Raw genomic sequence first — 7,146 nt, forward strand, 5'->3', positions numbered from 1 at the left:
AGCAGGTGTTGACAGATGTGAAAATTACCGAACTATCAGTTTAATAAGTCACAGCTGCAAAATACTAACGCGAATTCTTTACAGACGAATGGAAAAACTGGTAGAAGCGGACCTCGGGGAAGATCAGTTTGGATTCCGTAGAAATGTTGGAACACGTGAGGCAATACTAACCTTACGACTTATCTCAGAAGAAAGATTAAGAAAAGGCAAACCTACGTTTCTAGCATTTTTAGACTTAGAGAAAGCTTTTGACAATGTTGATTGGAATACTCTCTTTCAAATTCTGAAGGTGGCAGGGGTAAAATACAGGGAGCGAAAGGCTATTTACAATTTGTACAGAAACCAGATGGCAGTTATAAGAGTCGAGGGGCATGAAAGGGAAGCAGTGGTTGGGAAAGGAGTGAGACAGGGTTGTAGCCTCTCCCCGATGTTATTCAATCTGTATATTGAGCAAGCAGTAAAGGAAACAAAAGAAAAATTCGGAGTAGGTATTAAAATTCATGGAGAAGAAGTAAAAACTTTGAGGTTCGCCGGTGACATTGTAATTCTGTCAGAGACAGCAAAGGACTTGGAAGAGCTGTTGAACGGAATGGACAGTGTCTTGAAAGAAGGATATAAGATGAACATGAACAAAAGCAAAACGAGGATAATGGAATGTAGTCAAATTAAATCGGGTGATGCTGAGGGGTTTAGATTAGGAAATGAGACACTTAAAGTAGTAAAGGTGTTTTGCTATTTGGGGAGCAAAATAACTGATGATGGTCGAAGTAGAAAGGATATAAAATGTAGACTGGCAATGGCAAGAAAATCGTTTCTGAAGAAGAGAAATTTGTTAACATCGAGTATAGATTTAAGTGTCAGGAAGTCGTTTTTGAAAGTATTTGTATGGAGTGTAGCCATGTATGGAAGTGAAACATGGACGATAACCAGTTTGGACAAGAAGAGAATAGAAGCTTTCGAAATGTGGTGCTACAGAAGAATGCTGAAGATTAGATGGGTAGATCACATAACTAATGAGGAAGTATTGAATAGGATTCGGGAGAAGAGAAGTTTGTGGCACAACTTGACTAGAAGAAGAGATCGATTGGTAGGACATGTTTTGAGGCATCAAGGGATCACAAATTTAGCATTGGAGGGCAGCGTGGAGGGTAAAAATCGTAGCGGGAGACCAAGAGATGAATACACTAAGCAGATTCAGAAGGATGTAGGTTGCAGTAGGTACTGGGAGATGAAGAAGCTTGCACAGGATAGAGTAGCATGGAGAGCTGCATCAAACCAGTCTCAGGACTGAAGACCACAACAACAACAACACGACAGGCAGCTGAGGACCATGCTTGTTTGGCTGTCTAATGTGTTCAGGTTATGCTGTTGAGCGATTTATGTGCAACAATGTCAGCCGACTCCAAAGGAAGCGCCTTCGAGTTAATAGGTGATTACAGACAAAAGAAACTCGTGTCGAACGCCGCTTCTAATGATTATTTGAATAAAAACTTGAGAAATGATGTCCTCAGCGTCAAGTATTAGAAAAAAAGTCTCTGATAATATTACTGTAAAGAATAAGATAGCGTAAGTTTCGAAGAAAAAAAAAACAGGAAGGAATAAGCCAGAAATTTATAAATAGTGTGTACGAAAACTGGACGAATATCCGTGCTATGGCGACTTAATTGCACCACTAAACAGCCTGACTTCTGAACAAAGGAAATGACGAGGTTTGTATAGCTCCTCAACAGACTACTACAAATAAAAATTCACTTCCAATGGATTCTGACCTCTGTGAAATTCCCAAGTTTGTCGAGTCGGAGGATGTTAATCTTCATACAATATTTCGTTATTAAAGTTGTGTAAACAACGTTTTTATAAAGTAAAGTACAAATGACGTGTCTCAAGTTAATTAACCTTCACATGGAGATTAAGAACCTCCATTAAGAATTTCTCAGTTTCGGGAATAATCACTGAAATGCTTTGTTTTTAAATAAGAAAGAAGTAGCTCAAAATCCCGTAAGTAGCCGGTTATAACTAACGAAATTTTATTTCGAGCCTTATGGTTGCAGTTTCCCTGACAGACAATCTAAAATGTCGTTGTGACCCCCTTCTGAAATTTGCAAACAAAACGTTGCCACTTTGTATTTCTCGTTCTGCATTATTTAGACACTTCTTTACCTACAGTCGCTTTTGTGTTTTCTTTTTCTCACACCTTTTCATCGCAATAAACGTAGCACAAACTCCCAGGCAAAGAACGGAATCCATAGCAGACTGCTTGTGCAATGTGGTAACTTGTGGACACATGAACGCCATGCATAGATGTGTTCTTTCCACAAATTTTTGTGTATGCCCTTCTATTCCCAATGTGTCTGCTATTACGCACGAGGAAAGAGGCATCATGTGGACACGCTTTAAGATTAAAAAGTTGTGTGTCATATGCTACGATAAGTAAATCTGACAGTCATAACAGATAGTCTGTATATTGCATCTAATAGCAACTTACACGTGATAGTCACAGTTGGCGTGACAGAAACAAAATGTATAAAAGTAGCGACTTACATACTCTCATAGACACTAGTGTGAAACAAACTACAGACATATTTCTCACGCGCAATGCTTCCGCCGTAAAATAACTATTAAGCACAGGGCGTACACATACAGGAAATATATTCAGAACCGAATTCAAAAAATGGTTCAAATGGCTCTGAGCACTATGGGACTCAACTGCTGAGGTCATTAGTCCCCTAGAACTTAGAACTAGTTAAACCTAACTAACCTAAGGACATCACAAACATCCATGCCCGAGGCAGGATTCGAACCTGCGACCGTAGCGGTCTTGCGGTTCCAGACTGCAGCGCCTTTAACCGACCACTTCGGCCGGCTCAGAACCGAATTGTCTGAGTATCACATACGTTATTTCTCGACGGTGTTTTTTTTCGTCGGTACGTCATATCTCCCGTATAAATTAATTACGATTAATTATTGGGAAATCATTTTCAATATTTTGTGCACCGCTAATGACGAAAAATACATAAATAGTTTAAATTTAATGTTTTCGTTAATAGACTTTATTTTGAATGTTTTTTTTATAAAAACGATGTAGAAGGTGTGATCTCTTGACAATGTTTAGCTAACGTGCATGAAAGCTATTGCAGTTGCTTATATGCTTTACTCAAGTTTAGTGCCTCGAATGCGATTTCGATCGTACACGTCGATATAAAGAATTTAGAAGGCGCCATCTATTGACAATCTAATTTTATTAGTATGCATGTTTACTTTATTTAAGCAAGTGTTGTATACTGTGCGAATAAACTGAATTACATACAACCGTTAATCTGCATCACCAGCAAAGGTTAAACAAACTCATACGGCCAGGAATATCCATTTATTGTTAATTTTTCTTAACAAATGAATAATTAAAAAAATTAAAACTGTCAGAAGTCTGCTAACTTCTTCCTTCCTGTAATTCAGTTTCCACATTCCCATGGACCGAGCGATTTGGCGCAGTCGTTAGCACACTGGACTCCCATTCGGGAGTAAGCCGCTTCAAACCCGCGTCCGGTCATCCTGATTTAGTCTTTCTGTGATTGCCTTAAATCCCTTCAGGTAAATTCTGGGATGGTTCCTGTACAAAGGCACAGCCGACTTTCTCCCCCATCTTTCCCTAATCCGATGGGGCCGATGACCTGGCTGTTTGAATCTCGCCCCAAAATTAACCAACCCACCAATTCCCACGGGGCACAACATGCAGACCGAGAGGGAGTCATCCGATTCAATGCTCAACGGCAACAATTAGTGCAAGACAACAACTTTGTGTCATGAACTTACTGACTTCACCTCTATCAAAATGTCTCTGCTAGAAGACAGATACATTAACTTGCAAAAAACATATTATCGTTCTGTCCGTCTTTTCCCTAAAGACTATGAAGCGCAAACACATAATTCTGGCAATGTTGACCAAAAGTGCGTTCATTGCTCTGCATGGCTGTATACAGGAGAGTTCAACGACAATTCAGCTACCATTTGTCGCCACAATGGAAAGGTTAACTTGGAGCCCATTAAAGTTTGTGAAGAGCTTCAAAAACTCACAGAGCAAAATGACGACTATACGAAGAACTACCTAGAAAATATTAGACAATTTAAAAATACTCTGGCATTTCTTTCGGTTAGACATTCCTGGTAGTGGACCATACTGCTTAAAAATTCGTAAAATTCATCGGCGGGTTTGTCATACCGTTAGGAAGTTTGCAACCTCCTGCAGGAGTTGCACCAACTTACGTTGACCTCTTCACTATACATTTTCATACTGCATTACGACATACAAAAAATAAAACTAATCTGAGAAACATATCGGTTTTTTATATGTTTTATAATTAACCATATTGTGTATGATGACATCGATGTTCGACAGTGACACTAATATGTGTTACTTCCGTTCAAAATATAATAAGTTTTATTAATAAATACTTGCATTTACATATTTCTCCGTTATTACCTACCAGTGATTGATCAGAATACATTGCGAATTACTTGATCCCATAGACAAATTACTCGATCTCACGTAATAAACTTACGTGGCAGTTGCGTCTAGTGTATGACCAGATGAAATTTTACACAAGATAATAGCTCGTGGATATTAGCTAGTGTTTGTGTTGGGTAGGTTGTAAGCTAGGAGCGGTACCCACCTGGCGGAAGTGTTGGCTCCAGCGGCGGCTGCGGTAGACTGCGCCGGCGGTCTAGTCCGCTGGCCGCACTGTTATTATCATTGGCATTGTCATTCGCCGGAGTACCTGCAGCGAGCGCGCACGCCCTGCAAACAGCCGCCTTAACCGGCCCAGGGGGACGCCACTCAAGGCGTGCCGACTAAATTCCTTTCTCCGCTCGTAATCGGCACATTTGCGAATTGGCGTCGAGTTCCGTGACAGCAGTCCCTGACCACTGGACGTCGAGGGACATTCGCGGGGCCCTCGACTATGCGACTACGATAGGTAGCCACTAGTATACAGGGAGGTCCATTGATCGTGACTCGTCCAAATATCTCACGAAATGAGCGTCAAACGAAAAAACTACAAAGAACGAAACTCTTCGAACTTGAAGGGGGAAACCAGACGGCGATGTGGTTGACCCGCTAGATGGCGCTGCCATAGGTCAAACGGATATCAACTGCGTTTTTTTTTTTTTTTAAATAGGAACCCCTATTTTTATTACATAAAGTACGTAAAGAAATGTTTTTTCGCTTTGTGATAGATGGCGCTGTATTAGTCACAAACATATGGCTCACAATTTTAGACGAACAGTTGGTAACAGGTAGGTTTTTTAAATTAAATTACAGAACGTAGGTACGTTTGAACATTTTATTTCGGTTGTTCCAAAGTGATACGTGTACCTTTGTGAACTTATCGTTTCTGAGAACGCATGCTGTTACAGTGTGATTGCCTGTAAATACGACATTAATCCAATAAATGCTCTAAATAATGTCCGTCAACCTCAATGCATTTGGCAATAAGTGTAACGACATTCCTCTCAACAGTGAGTAGTTCGCCTTCCGTAATGTTCGCACATGCATTGACAATGCGCTGACGCATATTGTAGGGCGTTGTCAGCGGATCACGATAGCAAATATCCTTTAACTTTCCCCACAGAAAGAAATCCGGGGACATCAGATCCGGTGAACGTGCGAGCCATGGTATGGTGCTTCGACGACCAATCTACCTGTCATGAAATATGCTTCAATTCCGCTTCAACCGCACGCGAGCTATGTGCCGGACATCCATCGTGTTGGAAGTACATCGCCATTCTGTCATGCAGTGAAACATCTTGTAGTAACATCGTTAGAACATTACGTAGCAAAACAGCATACATTGCACCATTTCGATTGCCATCGATAAAATGGGGGCCAATTATCCTCTCTCCCATAATGCCGCACCATACATTAACCCGCCAAGGTCGCTGATGTTCCACTTGTCACAGCCATCGTGGATTTTCCGTTGCCCAATAGTGCGTATTATGCCGGTTTACGTTACCGCTGTTGGTGAATGACGCTTCGTCGCTAAATGGAACGCGTGCAAAACATCTGTCATCGTCTCGTAATTTCTCTTGTACCCAGTGGCAGAACTGTACACGACGTTCAAAGTCGTCGCCATGCAATTCCTGGTGCATAGAAATATGGTACGGGTGCAATCGATGTTGATGTAGCATTCTCCACACCGACGTTTTTGACGTTCCCGATTCTCGCGCAATTTGTCTGCTACTGATGTGCGGATCAGCCGCGACAGCAGCTAAAACACCTACTTGGGCATCATTATTTGTTGCAGGTCGTGGTTGACGTTTCACATGTGGCTGAACACTTACCGTTTCCTTAAATAACGTAACTATCCAGCGAACGGTCCGGACACTTGGATGATGTCATCCAGGATACCGAGCAGCATATATAGCATACGCCCGTTGGGCATTTTGATCACAGTAGCCATACGTCAACACGATATCGACCTTTTCCGCAATTGGTAAACGGTACATTTTAACACGGGTAATGTATCACGAAGCAAATACCGTCCGCACTGGCGGAATTTTACGTGATTCCACGTACTTATACGTTTGTGACTATTACAACGCCATCTATCACAAAGCGAAAAAAGTGGTCCAACTAAAACATTCATAGTTCTTTACGTACTACACGAGTATGTAAAAAAAGGTGGGTTCCTATTTAAAACAACGCAGTTGATATCCGTTTGACCTACGGCAGCGCCATCTAGCGGGCCAACCATAGCGCCATCTGGTTTCCCCCTTCAAGCTAGACGAGTTTCGTTGTTTGTAGTTCTTTCGTTTGACGTTTGTTTCGTGAGATATTTGGCCCGGTCACTATCAATGGACCACCCTGTATATTTAGTTATTGAGACGTTCCTCTGCTCGCCAACATAGCAATGCATTCGAAACTCAACAGTGTCTCTTCAAGATGCTCCTCCAATTACTTTGATCTTGTGCAGCCCCTTCTTCTGCACCAAATGTTCTGATTGTCACCGATTGTCCCCTTCTTCTTCCCTCAGTTTCCCAAGCCAGTATCAGTTTTGGTATTTTTGTTTCCTTTAAATTTACCTCATACTCAGCAAGCCACCCTGCGATGTATGGTGGAAGGTAATTCTGGTATCACTAATTCATCCCCCTCCC

General features: G+C 41.5%; 1 protein-coding gene across 1 annotated transcript in view; it reads right to left on the reverse strand.

Moving 5' to 3' along the window:
* LOC124805166 (cytochrome P450 6l1-like) overlaps positions 1 to 4,714 on the reverse strand; it is a 169,149-nt gene extending 164,435 nt beyond the window's left edge. The window contains exon 1 of the mRNA XM_047265648.1: positions 4,668 to 4,714. The gene's annotated coding sequence lies outside the window, so the exon portion shown is untranslated. The remainder of the gene's footprint in view (positions 1 to 4,667) is intronic.
* Positions 4,715 to 7,146: the final 2,432 nt, after the last annotated feature.

This window comes from Schistocerca piceifrons, chromosome 7, assembly GCF_021461385.2.
Source record: "Schistocerca piceifrons isolate TAMUIC-IGC-003096 chromosome 7, iqSchPice1.1, whole genome shotgun sequence".
Taxonomy (NCBI): domain Eukaryota; kingdom Metazoa; phylum Arthropoda; class Insecta; order Orthoptera; family Acrididae; genus Schistocerca; species Schistocerca piceifrons.